The sequence below is a fragment of the Tiliqua scincoides genome, chromosome 9, assembly GCF_035046505.1.
Source record: "Tiliqua scincoides isolate rTilSci1 chromosome 9, rTilSci1.hap2, whole genome shotgun sequence".
Taxonomy (NCBI): domain Eukaryota; kingdom Metazoa; phylum Chordata; class Lepidosauria; order Squamata; family Scincidae; genus Tiliqua; species Tiliqua scincoides.
In genome coordinates, this window is record NC_089829.1 from 45,745,554 (window position 1) to 45,764,394 (window position 18,841).

The following is an 18,841-nucleotide window of genomic DNA, read 5'->3' on the forward strand; positions in this document are numbered from 1 at the left end:
CTCCCACATGTGGTTTGCTGGTTTAGTTTAGACCTTAATTTAAAATAAACAACTTTCCTATTATTTAAGTAGAAGGTTAAGTCAGGCCAAAAGTAGTTACATTGGTACGTATGGCCCCTATGTTAAAAATAAAAAGCTAGATGACAGACCTCAGTTTCTGAAATCCTTATCAAAATGTATAAGGATATAGTAGGAGACATTCAAAACGCATACAACCCAATTGCACTATGGTCCAACACCATTCACAAAACATAGAGGAGTATGTTTGCTAGGATCCTCTACAACAGTGATTTTCCACTGCTTTCATCTCCCAGCACACTAATAAGGTGCTAAGGTTGTCAAGGCATGCATCGGTTTCTTGACAATTGACAAGGCACATCACACTTCCAGCCGGGGGCTCACATCCCTGCTAATATATGACACTCCTCCAAACTCTAGTCAAGTACCTGCAGACAGTGGTGTAACCGGAAAGTGTACCGACCCAGGGCACATCTTCTAGGGTCGCCCCCTACCCCGAATGCAACTGGAGCACAATCTGGAGGGTGTTCAAAGGCCTTGAAAAGGCCTTAGATAGTCACTTCCGGTTTTGAAAAAGAAAAAGGACATGACATTTGAAGGTCTTTTGAAGCCTCAGAAGGCTTCCGTGGCCTTCGGAAGGTCTTAAAACATCACTTCCGGTTTTCCATGGAAATCGGAAATTATGTTTTAAGGCTCCCTGTGAAGAACTCAGAACATCTTCATGTTCACGCACATGACTGGATCACAGCTCTGGTTGGATTTGGAGGGGGCACAGGGGCAAGTGAAGGGGGCAGGACTACAGCATGGGCGGCGTTGCTGCCCCCTGGAACAGTGCCACTCTGGGTCCTGCAATACCTGTAAACCTCCCCCCCCCCAGCTATAGTACTGCCTGCAGACCATTCACATGCAGTACACTGGTTGAACATCACTGCTCTGCAGAAAGCATATACCGGCTGCCATTACCCCTCCCAGACCAGTGACATGGATGGGAGTAAGGGAAACAGCTTGTCTGTGGGGGCCCCTGCATTTATGAAACTTCCCTCTCCAAATCTGCCAGGCATCTACCACACCCCCACTGCAACATTCGGTTAACAGTCATCTTCGAGTAAACATTTAACTACATCTGCCTGTGCTTCATTTTATGTTTTATGCAGAGGAGGGCTGGGTTCCATTCTGTATGCATTTTTGGTGTTTGTCCGTATTCAGCTTCTCCCCACCACCTGGAATTCTTGAAGATGGAGGTTCCATTTAGCATGACAGCTAATTGCCACCACCAGACCCCAAACTCCATGAATGTGAAAAGCAACTAGAACACTTATCTTAGGGTGCGTAATTTTATGTTAAATTGTGCAATGCATAAAATGCATTCCTTCCCACTTTTGAGCATATTGCCAGGCAGCACCGGACAACATTTGCCATTTGCATGCAGCCACACGCCCACATATCTAGGTGCCTCAAACACATCCCATTCAGCATTCAAAGATGACGAAGATTCACAGCGTGGTCGCAGAGAACACACTAAAGGCCACGCTATGAGCCCATCAAACAGCAGGCATTAATGGGTTAACAGCCTACCAATGCTAGAATGTCATCTTTTTTTCTTGCTCTGAAATCCAACACACTTCTGCAGAGCCCCAAAGCTCTTTTCCAATGCTAGACTCTGATCTACCCACCACCACTGTCCTGACGGAAGCCAAAGATGAAGCAATAAAACAGACAGAAGTGAAGATTCTCATTGTGCTGCCTTTGACACAAGCACACACTCTCTCTCTCTGGCCAGCTTGACACAAGCTCTGGAAGAAACAGAGTCTGCTGCAACCAGAACGGGACAAATGTACATTCATATTTGCATAATTTATTTCAAGTGCAGAATTAGGGCCTTGCCATATTCCATCAGTAGCTAATTAACCATTTATTCATACAGCTCTTTAGGTTTGAAGAGCTGTTATCTTGGTCATTTTCATTTTTTCCATCTGACAAAGCCAGCTTGGATGAAAAGCAGGCAATACCATCTCTCTCTCTCTCCGGAGAACAGTGACAGCCAAGCCGTGAGGGCACAGTACATCAAGCTGAGCCACTATGAAGGTTAATGGGCTCATTCTGACTCCCCCCAGTTGGAAAAATGACTTTTTAGCAAGCTCATTTGGCCCCCCCCTTCCTCCCCAAAGACTTCCTCCTGAAGCATCACTTGACGCTAAAAGGTTAAAAGCTTTGGCTTCATTCAGAACATGAGTGCAAGGCCGAATGTATTGGGGGGGGAGAGAGAGAGAAGGAGACATAGACATTCTTCTCCCACCCTGCTCTCCAAATGCTTTGAGCTTCCAGTGTCTTCTCTGCCATAGATACTGGATTATATAAAGGAGAAAAGCAATCTTTGAATGAAAGGGATATGCAGGATGGCTGTGGGGGGGGGGGGCAAGGAGAGCACATAGCCAGCTGAAGAAGAGAAGCCTGCAATCTTATGCAGTGCACATACACTGGAAGTAAACCTCAATGAACTCAGTGGAACTTACTTCAGAGTAGGCAGGCACAGGATTGTACTGCAAGGACACCAATTCTCAACCATGCCTGAAAACATCTGGAGATAGTGAGGAAGGAAGTGGAAGAACGAAGCCCTTCACTGCCTTATTTTAATGCGCAAACTCACCTGTCCTGAAGTGTCTCAGGTCGGTCCTCCTCTCCTGGCCTAACAGTGGTTTTGAAATTTTGAGGGGAACCTCAGATACGTATCAGGAAACTCTCAAAGAAGACTGAGCCACACGCTATGAGGAAAACCACAAGCTGCCCAACCCTGTGCTTCCCAGTAAGGCAAATGTGGTGGTGGAGAGACAGTTACAAAGGGCAATTGGGAGTGGGGGGTGGGGAGAGAGTGGTTGTTTTTTTTAAACCTTTTACCTACCCCATCATTTGTCTCCTACTATCTCCTACATTTGTCTCCTACCAGGTTGCTTTTAAGCTCCCCCCCCCCCAAGTCAGTTGGGCTTCAGAACTAGAAATAAGCCTGGCTTAGGGTTATACACTGACTCCCCAAGTTATGGACGGCTGCACTCCTGCTTTAGTGCACGTGCAATACATCCCCTGTGGTGCTATTGCACAGCCATGATAGCACAGGGACAACAGGAGCTGGTGGTTTCAAGATGTGTACTTTCCAGTTTCTGGACAGACCCCCAGAACAGAACTCAGTATGTATGATGCTTGGCATGTGGTCTGTCTGTTGATTATGCGAAGGGGACTACTGGCAGGTGAAGGAGGGATAAGCACCCATCCATCCAGCCAATATTTTCCTCTTCGAAACATTGGCACCAAGAGTAGCCAAATGTTACACAGCAAACATTGAGCGTGTCTGTGAGAGATTGGCAATGGAGGGCAAGGTCCCCTGAGAGGAAGCTTGTGGCCACCACTATCAATTCTGGGCACATCTGAAGGTGCCTCACAAGGGCAAAAAGAAGGCCCAACCTGCTGTTCCTAGGAGCAATTAATCTGACTCTAGATGGAGGTGACACCCAGAGCAGCTTACCTGATCTGAACTCATAGGCAGCGGGGGGGGGGGGGGAAGAGAGATGTAAGACAAAGCGTTCTCTTAAACCTCCATTAAAATCCCTGAACTGTCTAGATCTAGCATATATCTATTTCTAAACACCACCTTGAATTTCACCCAGAAATTATCAGACAAACAGTCAGGAAATAAGAGAAATGAACAGAAAGTGAACTGCCCCCCCCCCTTCACAAGTGGTCTTGCTCAGTGCACCAGCCTCACCGTGGCAATCCCGTGACTAGAAGCATTTGAAAATGGTGCTACTGTTTTGAAAATCTGTTGAATTACAATTTATAATGTGGAGTTTTAGGTTTTCATTCACGGGTGCGAATTCTTAAGCATCAATATCAGGTTTAATATCATGACATCGCTATCTTCAATGCCAAAAACAAAATTATTCAATGACATCATCTACAAACACAAACACCTCTAACCCATGACCCCTGAGGCAGGACACTTTCAAATGCAGGCCTTTGGGGGTCAAGGAGCGGTTTATTCATTTAGCTAGGTCAGTGACTTTCAATCTTTTTTCATTTTACGGCACACTGACAAGGCACTAAAATTGTCAAGGCACACCATCAGGTTTTTGACAATTGAGAAGGTACACCACGCCACCAGTGGGGGGCTCATATCCCCATTGGACCTACTAATAAATGATCTTTCCCCAAATTCCTGTGGCACACCTGTGGACTACTCCCGGCACACTATTGCGCCACGGCACAGTGGTTGAAAATGGCTGAGCTAGGTAAACTAGCTTGTGAGCCTTTTTTTTGTCAAAATGCAGTATGTAAGTGTTAGTAATAATACCATCAAAAGGCACATTTAGCCATAGATGCCTCCACCCTTCGGTGACACACATCCCCGTTTATGCCAACAGAGAGTAAGAAGGAAAAACAGGCTGCACAAATCCTTTGCACAGCACGCATTTGAGCACAGTTCTGACTTTTTCCACTCAGCACCAGCTCATTTGTTCTCATTAAGTTTTAACAAGAACAGCACTCCAGAGGCACAGAGAGCTGGTGGAGTGTGAAGGAAGACTGAATTCCCAGGCGACTTTGCTACTTGTCCAGCATTTCTCCTGCTTCTGTGTCCACAAGGCTCCGCAAGACACTCCTTGGAGTAAAGGTGACATCCTTCCTTAAAGGTACGAGAACCTGACACTTCCATGGTGTGATGTTCATCTAAGACTGAAATCAAAGCCCCAACTTGGGCTGGCAGTTTTAAGAAGCTTTAGTCCTGCTGTTCTCCTTTAAACCCAAAGCAACTCATAAAATTAAAGAATGCATTTCAAAACAGCGCATTATCAACAATCACAAAAAGAGAACACGGAATCTTGCATTCAGTCAATAAAAACAGTGATCCAGCAGCAAAGAGCAGCCATCCAGAAGCCACTGGCCTTCATAAAGAATCACAATGCGTGATACATGTTCACATGCCTTGATATGAATCTTGCTAGATCCTACGCATCCACCCCAGATTTTTTTTACAATATCTTGGTTTCAAGATCTAGGGTTCTACCCCACATACACGTACAAGCCCCCTGACCCTTTAAAATTCCAAAATGGAGAGTCAAGTATATGAACCTGCCTTATAGAGAACCCAACCATTAGTCCATCTAGATCAGTGTTGTCTGTCTTGATGCAGCAGCTTTCCAGGCCTTCACACAGGGGTCTTTCCTAGCCCTACCTTGGGGTTGAACCTTCTGTGTGCAGGATCTGCTACAGCCCCCATCCACGGAGAAGGTGCAGGGATCTTTCACTGCTGACAACACATTCAGCAATTTACTCATTCCAGCCTTACTACATAAGATACTTTCAAAGGAGGTTATATAAATTTAATGTACATCTGACAACAGCAGAAGGAGTTGCTGAAATGGGGGCAATCTTTCAGGCTCATGCCCCTCTCCAGTCAGAACCAACAGGCTACTTCAAAGTCAACAGAACCCTGGTCCAAAATCTTAGTGCAGAGCTCATCCAGAGAGCAGGTCCTTAGATTGCTTGCACAGCAGAATATACAGAGCATATTGTACTGTTTATCTCATGCACTCTCAGCCTCTCTAGGGTCTTAGTTGCCCCCACCTGTGACATTACAAAACTGCTCCAGACCTGAAGTAACCCGGACCTCAGCCTCTACCGCTTTCACCAGCAAAAGATGGCAGCCCCAAAGCCACCCCCGGTTGCTCAGGCAAGGGCACCCACAGCAGACAAGCATGGGCAGCATGGAAGCTAACTGGTTTGTGCATGCTGTCAAAAACTGACCAGTGCTGGCTCTGCCAAGAGTAAGATGCAGGCCAGAAGCGCCGGGGACAACAGGACTGTGCAAGCCAAGATTGCTCCATCACAGAGGAAGGAGCAAGAAGGATAATTGAATTAAACTAATCACTGCCCACAGTGCACAGGAAAGCTTCTCAAGGCATCAACAAGGAATCAGGTACCAGGCTTGGTGCAATTAAATAAACGTTCAGGCTCCCCAAGCCGCCCTGAAAGCCTAGCAAGAACAATCTTTTTTGGCAGCAAAGAAAGGAGCGTCTCGGCCTACTTATCTGCTCGGAGCAAAGGGAAAACGGGAAGGGTAGGGGCTGGAGAGAAAACCCATGATTCAGAGTCCAAATGGATTCCATTCCCAAATGATGTTAATCATTAAGATATGGATCCCGGGATGGAGGCAGCGGTTTCTGCCACTTTGAAATACACTAGCCCAAGGTAGTGGCCAAAACAGACTTCGGCAGCTAGGGTGCTTATTTGTTTTGTTTTCAAATTCATGAAAACACCAGCAAGATTTGAAACATAGCATGGAGGGGAGGATAATGCCTCCTGCCCCCCCCCCCAAAATACAACTTTCTGCTTTTGCCACAGTCTATCAGGATCAGACCTCATCACCACCAGCAGCTTGGGGGGAAAACAGTTCCATCTACATCAGTGGAAATTTCCCTCTCCCCAAGACAAGTGGTAGAGGAGCCTGAAGTGGATCCAGATCCCGGCAGGGGCAAAGCGTTTACTTTAAAAGAAATAATGCCCCCACCGTGCTACAGTTCCGATCTGCTGCTATTTACTGAATAAAAGCAGATAGCCTGAATCACACATGCCAATGGTTCTCAAACTTTTTAGCACCAGAACCCACTTTTTAGAATGACAATCTGTTGGGACCCACCAGACGTGATATTAACCTGGAAGTGACATCATCAGGCAGGAAAATTTTAACACCCCAGTACAACAGAAACAAATTAAGTATGCAAATTAAACATTTACAAAAAAGTACAAGTTTAAAAATTTATTTAAAATAAAGAATCACCCTCCTAACCCTCCCAAAGCAATTGCTGATCTTGAAAAGAAAAGTCCCCCAAATATCCCAAAGGCTGTAATCCTAATTACACTTACCTGGGAGTAAGCCCCATTGACTTTCATTGTTAAAAGCATATACATAGTAGCCTGTTATGTACAGGTCTGTAACATTTCTCCAAATGCAGTCACATACCATGGCAGCATCAAATTTAAAATATTAAAAATAAAATACACATGGAAATGAATAGGGACCCACCTGAAATTGGCTTGCAACCCACCCAGTGGGTCCTGACCCACAGTTTGAGAAACACTGGCATATTCAAAACTATCATCTAGTTTGATCCTAGGAGCAGAAGCCAGGAAGACTCACCCACAAACTACCTAGTGGGCTTTAATACAGCTTGCTATTCTTTCCATTCAAGACCTCTCTTCTCCCTGAAAGCGCCACCTTGTAATATGGAGACATTAATACAGTGCTGGCCTACCTTTGCAGGTGTTTATGTAAGAATTAGCGTGATCCATATAAGCTAGTATGATACAGCACACAGAATGCGCGGCTAAAACAGGCAAGATTGGAATTCAAATGCCCACTTAGCCACAAAGCTCTCTGGGCAACTTTGGGACAGCCATTCCCATTCAGCTTAGCCTACCTCACAAGGGTGTTGTAAGGATAAGTGCCATCCTATGAATTTTGGGAAAAGGGTGGGCTAAATCACCACACGCGCACACGCGTGCACACACACGCAGATGACAATCTACAGAGGTGGCTCTTTACCTAAAAAAGAACCGATAGAGATGCCTTTTATTTTTCTTGTGGAACGGCTGTGAACAGATAAGGCACAAGGAGGTGACTGCCCAACCCTTTTACTGGTCTCTTACACTTCTGTCTTTTTGCTTTCTTAGGATTCAGCATCCCATCATCACCCCCCCCCCACCTATCTCAGGGCACTTTCCACATGACACATATGGACCTTGGTGAAACTGATCTGACCCCTTGTGCTGCCGATACCCCTGACAATTTGCTGTAACTCTACAGCAGTGAGCAGAGAAGGCTGGTCCAGTGCAGTCAAAGCAGCACTGGAGTGAACTCAAAGCAGAGGTCAAAAGCAACCAGGTGGCTATTTCTGGCCTTAACCTGGACTTCATCCATCAAGAGCTGCAGTGCAGAACACCCAGCCTGCCGCCTCTCTCCCCTGGCATTTGAAGCTGGAAGCGCCCACGGCTGCCAAACCAAACTGCCAGCAGCCTAAGGGAAAGATCCAGGCACAATTCCAACAAACAAACACACCCATCACACACCAATACACAACTAATGGCCCTAAACACCACCCATTCCATTCCACTCTGTTGCAGCAGAGCAGCTCTTGGGGAGGTGACGTTTGGGTACCAACCAAGATGCTAAAGATCCTCTTTAGAATATTTGCAGCAAAGTCTTCTTGCCAGATCTCAAAGGACATGGTACTCACTCGAGGAGATGCTCTCACACAGCACAATGCCTGAATTCTTGCACTTTGCAGACTTGACCCAACCAGGAATGTGTCCCTCCCCACACACACAGTGTGGATCTACCTCTTTCAACTGCTCCGTTCGCGCAGAAATACCCACCTTCAAGTGCAGCCCAGTCCACAGGCAGCTTTGCAGCAATTATTCCAGCCAGTACGCTGTCATTCGGCAGAATCCATGTGGTTTTTCCCTACATAAGCAAGCAGCACTCATATTGTTTGCCACCCAGGGCTCAAGAACTGACTGCAATCCAATTATTCCACAAACCTCCCGTTAAAGGGGAAAGGGAACTCTGAGATTAACGAAAACCAGGCTTCAAGAGAGAACAGGTGGCTTTCCCCTTCACAGGCGAGACAGCAGAGAACAAGACTGTATGGTACCCTGGAAACTCACTTGTACAGGTTTCCAAAAACTGTGTTAAACATCTGTGGACCCCCCACTGGTTCTTGTCGTTAAACGCTGAAATACACCCTTATTGTCCAACATCGTTTTATTTTATTATAAATTTATGCATTTGATGATGTCACTTTGAACTTAAAGTGGGTTTATTCACTTAGCCTCCTCAAAGTTGCCCATTCAACGGACTAGATGAAAACACACACAGGAAGGAAATCAATACATTTTATTTAAAAAATCAAATAGAGAAGACCACATATTCCCAAATAAGAAGGTGAACTACAGCGTATTTTATTTCTTGGTTCACCCCACAAAGACTCTTTTCCAGAAGGCATGCAAGGACATCATTTCTACCATACACAGTTGCTATGGAAGAAGCTTTCTGATTTCTACTGGCTTTGGGTAGTAATTGTGCAATTCTGATGCCAGGTTCCTCCTTTTGGTTGTGAAGACAAGACACAGAACCACTGCTGCTTGGGACTGAACTGGTTAATTTCAGCTGGAAATAGACATTTGTTCAGGCACACCAACCCTCCACTTCCCCCACAGCTGTCTTCTTGGCAGGCAGAGCCGCAAGGAGGAATCCAGTAGAGCAACAAAGCTAGGCCTATCCTGTTAATTCCTTCCACAAATCAGAAACAGCAAAGAAAAAGAGCAGAGAGCCCAAATGCACTCACAGGGCTGTAATTAGAACTGCAACCCCACAACCCATGAAACAGCAACACTGCCAAAGGCACTGGTCCACTATCTTAAAACGAACACCTCAAATAGAACTGGCATCATTTAAAGTGCGTTTATTCACTGATTAGCCTCCTCAAAGCACCCCATTCAAGGAACTAGAAGAAAACAAACTTATGATAAGGCCTCGTGCTTCAGTGGGGAGGAAAAACACTGCCTGGAAAAAAATCATAGTTATATTGGTCTGTACAGGGAAAAAAATTCAAAAGCCACCATCTAGTTATTAAATTGACTGAAATGATAGAGCAGAGGTGTCCAAAGTTTTTGGCAGGAGGGCCACATCGTCTCTCTGACACTGTGTCGGGGGCGGGGGAAGAATTAATTTACATTTAAAATTTGAATACATTTGCATAAGTTTACATAAATGAATATATTAAAGATGAACCTATATGAATGAATGAAGGTCTTGCAATAGCTCAAGGCCTATAAAAGGCCTGGCACAAAGCAAGGCTGGCTTTTCCTTTGCTGCCGCTACTGCATCACAGATGTGAAACAACAAGCAGTGGAAGGAGCCCTCATCCCACAGCTAACGTGGGAGCTCAAACAGTAGCCCTCACTCTGAGAGCAGTTGCGTCAGGCCAGTGTGGGCTCCAACGAAGCTCCAGAGGCTCATTGAAGACTGGGGGCTCCCTGAGGGCCGCATTGAGAGACCTCGAGGGCTGCAAGTGGCCCCAGGGCCAGGGTTTGGGCACCCCTGTGATAGAGTCATGACCAGCAAGCTTTTGGGTGCCGTAAACCAGTCGAAAGAACAAAAATAAGAGGAACGGGGGGGGGGGTTTGAAAAGCTGGACATGGCATAAAAACCCCAAAGTCTGTAGGTTACAGAGGTCTTAAGATAGGGTTTTGGGAATATGATGTTCACCTTGTTGCTCCGCCCTTTCTTCCCCAAAGTCTGCCTTGACAGGAGCCTGTGAGTTTCAAGAGAGTGCTGGAAATTGGACTGGAGTTCTTTCTAGATTCTATATGTCCAGAACAGTGATTATCAACCACTGTGCCATGGTACGCTGGTGTGCCGCAAATGGTTTGCAGGTGCGCTGCAGGAGTTGGGGGGGGTATTTATTGGAGATGTGGGCCTTTGGGGGATGTGAGCCCCCAGCCAGCAATGTGGTGTGCCTTTTCAATTGTTTTCAATGTTAGTGCCTTGTCAGTGTGCCGTAAGGTGAAAAAGGTTGAAAATCACTGGTCCAGAATATTGAGGGTTGACAGGTTTCAGAAACCTCTTCTTCCTCTGTCTAAGCAATTCTGTGCATATGTCACACCTTTCATAGGCTGTGAGTACAACCTATCTGTGTGTTACTCAGAAGTTTAGTCTCAATGTGTACAGGGGGGCTTAGTCCCAGGAAAGCACGCACAGGAGTGCAGACCAACTCAAACCTGCAGAAAACCTCCTACATTCCATTTTTAGATTCAACAGACTGCAGTCCATTGGGGATCCTCCGACACAACCACCCACCCTTTACCCTCTCCCCTCCAGTATCCTTTTGTTTTCCTTATGCCTGACATAGAATTCTTCAGAATCTGAAAGCTTGCAGTTTTTTTTACTTTGCCATTTTTGGTGGGTCCTGACCAGGATCCTACCTGATCAGGGTCTAACACAGCCCTACTATTTTAAGATGGATGCAGACTTAATGCGATTGGCCCCCACTAGGTGACAGATAGTGTGCTCAGGGGAAATAAGACAAAAGAACCATGACGGCTCTCTTCTCTATTTTAGTCAACATAAAATCTAGCAGCTCCTCACTAAACAGCCCGAAATGCACCTTTATCACCACTAAGGTCTGGGGGCAAAGGAATCTTTCCTCTCCTGCCTCCCACCCTCCCTACACTATTGACACACGGCCCAGTCTCCAGCATCAGCTTCTACAGACAATGACCAGTTCCTGGAAGTTCTCAACCAGGCACTAGGATTAGCAAGGTTTTGCTGGAAACACCCCCTGGCCAGCTTAGGGTTGACAAATGCATCTGGCACCATCAAGGCTGAGTGTGTCTCTCTGAGCTCTGCAAATGCTTGCTTTTTATCAGCCTCTTCAAAGCCAAGCAGCCTGGTACTAATGCAGGAAAGGTATCTGTTTGGCCATCTGCACCAGATCAAAGCCATCAAGGTGGGCTTGGAGCTGACTGTAGTAGGAGCAAGAAGCTGATGGTGTTCTGGGTTGACAGTCAACTGTGTCCAAGAAAGGAAGATTGGAAAGGGAGGAGAATTTCCAAGGTTGCTCCAAAATATACTGTACATCTTTTTTAAAAATCCAGCATATTTAAGTCATGTATAGGGAATTTTTAAACAATATTTCCAGAGCGGTTCTCTGTCCGAGAAGCGCTTTCCTTCCTCCCTAAAACAGATTTCTGGCATGCAGAACAGCATCTCAGGGGTTAGAGACAGAAGCTGGGATTATAAATCCAGCTACTGGCAGCCTGACACCTCCCCAGAAGCGATGGTCTGCACTCCGGCATAAACTTTGTCATATGAAACACAAAGCAACATTTAATAGTATTTGAACATACCAAATAGGGGATTCTGTTCTACTACCTAAGCTTGTCAACACATCACTTCACTATGCATTCAACAAGAGACTTTAAATTTACAGGTGGATGCCCTATGGCCAAGCTCCTTCAGAAACCACAACCTCATAAACTGCTGTTTGCCTGACAAGATGGCGAGCTGTGTTCCTGTCTGGATGGAGTTTACACTACGCACAGTGCCAACACCAGGTTGCTGGATACCCTGAGTTAATGGCAGTGCCCAGCGTGGCCAACTTCCAATAATATTCCTGATTGCAGTTACAAAGGCCACATTCCTCTAAATCCAGATATGTTAAACCAGAGTAAACAACCAGATCCTGATAACACATTAAAGCCTAGTCTACACTAGGATGGTAGAATCCAGAATGGGTAAAGCAGACTGTAGTGCAACTACAGCTAGGGAGGGTACTCCTAAATGCTCCTCCTAATTAAAAAAAATACCTCCTTGCAAGTCAAAAGCTAGCACATCAAGGTGACAGGCTCTGGTTGATGTTGCACTAGCTTTCTACCTACAAGAATTTTTTCCCGTACTGGGGCACATTTAAATGTGTACTCAATTTTACAATGCAACCTGAAGCAGTACAGTAAATTCTATCATCTTTCTCTCCTTCACATGCAGACCAACTTGATACAAGAGCCTGTGTGTGACCAGCAGAGAGAATGTATGACTTGAGCAGGGAAGATCTGAATTCAAATGCCTACGCAGCCATGAGGTAACAGGGAAAGGGAGTCTTGCAGTCAATCCTATGCATGTCTATTCAGAAATAAGCCCCTACAAATTTAATGGGGTATGAGCATATAGGACTGCAACCCTAACCACATTACTATTTCTCTGTTGAAATAGACAAATGGAGGTTGGAACATAGGAAGCTGAGTCAGACCACTGGCCCGCCCTTCGTAGTACTGTCAGCACAGACTGGCAGCCAATCTCCAGGACTTCAAGTGGGTCTTTCCCAGCCCTTCCTGGAGATTCCTGGGACCTTCTGCATGCACAACAGGTGCTCCTGCCATTCAAGTGACACCCTTCAACCTGCGTGGAAAGACTATCTGTGGGAGGTAAATACCCCAGGCTTTGCTTAAGACAAATCTGTACTCACTAGATTTCTCAACCTAGCTGATTCTCAGCAGTTCCTTCCCCAAACCGCTGCAAGATTAAACAGGATGGTCCCACATTCACTGCCATGAGCTCTCCAAAAGAAGGCTGGGGCACCAACATGGTTTAAAGGATCAAAACAAACACTCAGCAACATGGGCTCCCACCCCCACTTCACCCACAAACATGTCCCAGAGAAACAGAAACAAAAACATCAATTCCCCTACTACTCATCAGCCACCACAGCAGCAGCGAAAAACAGGGCAGCTGAAGAGTGCCAAGGTGTACCCAAGTAGATCTAGGAGATAGCTAGCGACTGACCTCTTCACAAAGCAGAAACTGTGTCTGAAAACATGTTGGCTAAGAGCACTGACTGGGCAAAGGAAGCTGCTGTGGCCCAGCTATTTTAATACATCCAGCAAGTATAAAACTGGCTGTAAACAAAGGGCAAGATTCCTGCCTGTTCTTTCAACCTGCTCCACCTGCAACCTGCACCTCTGGCCAGGTGAATGGCTGCATAAACTTATCCTTGGTTGCCAGGAGAAGGAATAGCGAGTCCATGGGGCTCAGAAGCAAAGGCCAAAACAAAGCTTCCCACCCGTCACCAGCCAGGAGCTCACAAAGGAAACCAGCACAGCTGATAGCCTGCCCAGGTAGCTGCCCCTCCTGAATACCCGCCTTGCAATCTCTCCTGGGAGTGTGGCCATCCACCTAGCCCAAGGTAGCCCTTCGGGCAACCCCATCGCAAGCCAATAAACATGCCACTTCTCCAGTCCAAGGGGCAAAGGGCTCTGCTTATCCCAGAGCTGCCTGCCTCTCTCCTAACTTTCGGCAACCAAATATTCCTGCAGCTTCCCAAGGGACTTACATGTCCGGTGACGGGCAAAACAAGCAGGGAGAGAAAGCGTGTCCGGTTTGTCGCGCTTCCTTTGTTCCACTCCCATGGACAGGGTGAAAACACTGAAGTCTTAAAGGCATGGGCCCACCCCCTCTTGCCTTTGCCATGGAAACCAGTCAAAGCCATGTGATTTGAGACAGGAAACGAGGGAAAGCGGGCTCCTTCCCCCTCCCTATCCCACATGGAAGGAGACAAGAGACTGCTGGCGTACTGGGGGATGATATAAGAAAGAGGATGCACAAGAAGGAGAAGGCAGGCCATCACATATATCACAGCACACAGAGAGAGCTGGATCCTAAGCACTCACCCCCAAAAAGCTTAAGGACAAAGCTGGACACCTTCCTTTCAACCTGGCCACTCCGCACTCCTTGTCATGGGATCAAATCTCTCTGACCTGAAGAGCGACGCAGGAAGGCTTTGGCACACTGCGGCACAAAACTCCTGCTCCGTGCCAGCATCGCTGAGTCTCCTCTTGAAAGATGCAGTGGACGGATTTCTCTCGTGCCCAGAGTCTGATCGATTGCTGTGCTTAAGGCCAGGAAAGAGTTTAATCTCAGTGTTGGCCGAGAAGCTTGGGGCGGGGTTTGGAGCTTTCATTTGGCATCCCACTGCAGAATGTGGATTGGCTCACTTTCTTAAAGCCCTTCAGAGATATCTGCTCCACTAGCATCTTTCTGCAGCTCTCCTCTGCTTATAAAATGGGTTGCACAAGATGATGGACTGATGAGTGGATGGGTGTGCTCACCTTTGGTCATGGAGTGAAGCTATAGGGACTATCCAACTCAAATGTATTATCCTACTACCTAGCGCAGTAATAGGTACTGCACTGCACTGCAAACTCACGGGTTGCCGCAGGATGTCCCTGTCAGCCTCTTCTTCCTAGCTCTCCTTGTGCAAGATCTCCCACAATCCTAGATGGCAGCACCTGGGAGAGCTGGGAAGAAGAGACCACCATGAAGGAAGGGTGCTTTAACCACCCTTTGGGAACCAGTGTCCCAGCCTCTCAAAAAAGGAATAGGAGCCTGAAGCATCCCTGCTTTACAGCCTCACTACCACCAGAGGATGCACTCTCAGTTCAGCAATAGGGAGGCAGATTGGTCCATTTTCTACCAGACTTCAGTCCTGCTTGCCATGAAGCTGGCTGGGGCTGGTTTGTGACTCAGACTTGGTCACAATGCTCGGGAAGAGATAATTGCAAACAGGCATACAGAAAAATGGAACACAGAACTCTTTTGCCTCTAGAGCGGGCCAATACTGGAACTGCAACAGAGGAACACGTCACCCTCGGATGAGGATACCAGCATCACCTCTTTGATTCAACTTGGTTGTTGTAATCCATTGGACACTTTGGAACTGCAGCCTCCAGCAGTCTCTCTCACAGCAGCAGTGAACAGTTAAGGGTCAAGCAAAGGAAAAGAACAGAAAAAGAGAGTAGCCAGTCACATTCCTGACCCCCAGTCTGAGTAACCCAAGAGTCAGAGTCTGCCAAGGACAAGGAGCAGCAAAGCTCTGGAGCAGCCTAGCTGAGGACAGAGAAGCAGCATTGCCGAGGCGCAGAATCTCATTTCCTGCTTTGCCATGAGTTACTCTTGACTTGGACTCCCCCCCCCAACCACCTCCAAATGTCCAGGGTGCTTCCATACTAGCTGTTCTCTCCAAAACCAACATCATTCATTAACTGAATTATTACAGAGAAATCCAGATTATGCTGCTGCATTTTATACTATTGCATCCCAATGTCTTTCTGGCCCATACACAGAGTGAAGCAGTAGCTTAGTAGTAAGTGGAATGTGATAGAATTATGGACTGTCTATAACTGCAGGTGGGGGTGGGTCATATTTTTGAATTCTTCCCCATGTAGCAAACACCTTGTGCAGAGTAAACCTGTGACTAAAGGAGAGGCTCTAAACATTTCATCCAATGTGCTTATCTATGACATGCAGTGAGGGTTTTTTTGGGAGAGGGATGAGCACACGGATGCATTCCAAAATATGATCTCCATACCTGCAAATTGAAGTGGAAGAGTTTAAAATTCTACCACCTCTGTTTGCAGTCTCATTCTGCGTGACGTACAGATCAGATTTTCATCACCCCTCCCAACTATAGTTAAAGACTTGGAACCCAATCCTATGCATGTCTACTCATAAGTAAGTCCAATTACAGTCAATGGAGCTTATTTCCAGGTAAGTATAGATAGGACTACAGCCTTGGTTTGTTTTTTCTTACTGCCAGTGCAATTGCAGAGCCAGCCTCTCACATATGGGCTGCTAAAGTGATATTGATGTACATGGCAGAACAGGCTTCTCTCGTCACAGGGATGAGCACTGCAGGATTACAATGGGGAATATGAGTCTATAAAATGCACAAGGCAGCAAGCCCAACAAAAGCCAGATCATATCATAAATCCCCCAAACAGCCATCTCCACCCATCAGCTAGTCCCAAAAGCTTGTTAGCACAAACATTTGTTTAAAATCTCAGACTCAGTGCCACTTCTAAGGAGGCTCTTTTACTTGTGGATGCCTACTGAGTTTCAGCCTGATCACAGAGTTGGAAATAACCCATAAGATCAGCTAGTCCATCCCTCTGGCTGTAGCAAGAAGTCCTCCTAGCATCACCAGCTAGTGTCTGTCCAGCTTCTGCTTGAAGTTCTCGAGTAAGGGAGAATCCACCACCTCCCTTGGCATCTGTTCCCTTACCAAATTTCCCTTACCATCAGAATTTCTGCCTGATGTCCAACTGGAATCTCTGGTCTTGCAGTTTGAACCCACTGGATCTAGTTCTGCTCTCAGAGGCAACTGAGAACATATTTGTTCCTTCTTCCATATAACAGCCCTTCAGCCATTCAAAGAGTAGGCAAGAAACCCACACAGCACAACTGTGCAGGAAGGAATGTATGGGAGAAGATGGTACTGAAAGAAATGATATACTCAGCTCCACCTGAATGCAGGCCAGCAACACCTCAGCAATGCAAGAGACCTTGTCAGTTCTTAACACATCTGTTATCTCCTCATCACTCTGCCTTTTTAGCTGTGGCAGGGAAATGCTGGAAAACTCTGGACAATCAAAGCAATACCACTGACACAAGCACATTTACCACAGTGAAAGATGCAAAGCCAAGGCAAACTCTCTCACCACTTACATACCCAGTGATAACAACTTTAAGTGCCAACCTCCAAGACGCAGTTTCTTCTACATCACCCAATAACTTTGGATCTAGCAAAGGAAGGCAACGGCAGGCTTAAGACCACAAAATAAGTGAATTTAGGGCAGCCTCCTAGTGTTAACCAGAAGGTCCCAGGGCAAAATCCCACTGCCAATGTACATGTTACTGGGGAAGGACCACCAATGACTTAGTAGAGCCCATACTTGGAATCCACAAGAGTCTTGAGTCTCAAGAAATCCTGCCTACCTCATATTCTCAATGAAACATCCTCCAGAAGGAGATGCTATGGAAAGCTTATTTTTCTCTGCATCACATTGACAACCTGTTCACATGTTCAAGGATGCCCAGTTCAGAGGCAAGACACCTCAACAGCAAATACTGTCCAGTTGATTCCCCTTACACACAGAGTTTGCAAACATGTAGCCTCCAAATGAGCCTTTTGTGACCGGGAAGCATTGAGGCCAATTTAAATGGAGCCCTTGTGAAGAGCTGTACTTGGCCAATGAACACAGGCAACCTAGCCAGTGCAAAAGTGTTTGACAGTGTGTACAAGGGAAAAGGGAGGGGGAAACAATTTGAAAATGTGGGCCAAGGGGGCAAGAGCAGACCCAAATTAGAGAATGGCAAAAGGGCTATAGCTCTCCAAGCTTTTGTGCTGGCTGTACTTGAAGGCAACTAGCAGGCAGATTAAGTTAACATTAAATGGAGCTTGTGGATATCGTTCAGGGCCTCCCTACTTTAATTCAACCACTGGATGAACGAGGCATGAATTGGGGAGAGGACAAGTCCAAAGTAGTGAGTAGTTATTGCTAAATAATAATAAGTTGTTAATCAATATCATTTGTATAGTACTTTCTAAATATGTACTTTGCATTAACTTGACGTTGTCATAAGAACATAAGAACAGCCCCACTGGATCAGGCCATAGGCCCATCTAGTCCAGCTTCCTGTATCTTACAGCAGCCCACCAAATGCCCCAAGGAGCACACCAGATAACAAGAGACCTCATCCTGGTGCCCTCCCTTGCATCTGGCATTCTGACATAACCCACTTCTAAAATCAGGAGGTTGCGCATACACATCATGGCTTGTACCCCGTAATGGATTTTTCCTCCAGAAACTTGTCCAATCCTCTTTTAAAGGCGTCCAGGCCAGTCGCCATCACCACATCCTGTGGCAAAGAGTTCCACAGACCAACCACACGGTGAGTAAAGAAATATTTTCTTTTGTCTGTTCTAACTCTCTTTCTTTTGTCTGTTGTCCTTACAACAACTCTGTGAGTATCATTACCTCCACACTGCAGACTGAGAAAACTGAGTTTGAGAGGGAACAGCTCACCTAAGGCCATCTAATGAGAATTCATGCTAGATGCAAAAGTCAGACTGGGGAAATCCTGATTTTCAGCTCAGACTCTCAGCCACTACATCACACCTGCATGAAAATTGAGATACAAAGGACAGAAGCAGATCATTACCTCTAGGGCAGTGGTTCTCACACATTTAGCACCGGGACACACTTTTTAGAATGAGAATCTTGTCAGGACCCATCGGAAGTGATGTCATGACCGGAAGTGACATCATCAAACAGGAAATTATTTTTTTTTTAACTATCCTAGGCTGAAATTCTACCCACAGTCAGTAAGTTCCACAGTCAGTAAGTTCCAGGAGTAAGTTCCACTTACTATCATTGTTAAAAG

At 46.2% G+C, this 18,841-nt stretch overlaps 1 protein-coding gene across 4 annotated transcripts in view; it reads right to left on the minus strand.

Annotated features, from left to right (window-relative positions):
- RIPOR1 (RHO family interacting cell polarization regulator 1) overlaps positions 1 to 18,841 on the minus strand; it is a 115,271-nt gene that overhangs the window by 58,063 nt on the left and 38,367 nt on the right. Inside the window, exon 1 of one of the 4 annotated variants that reach the window (XM_066636791.1) lies at positions 13,953 to 14,011. The exons of the other annotated variants lie outside the window; for them this stretch is intronic. The gene's annotated coding sequence lies outside the window, so the exon portion shown is untranslated. Of the gene's footprint in view, positions 1 to 13,952; positions 14,012 to 18,841 lie in introns of those variants that run through there. 4 annotated transcript variants of the gene reach the window in all.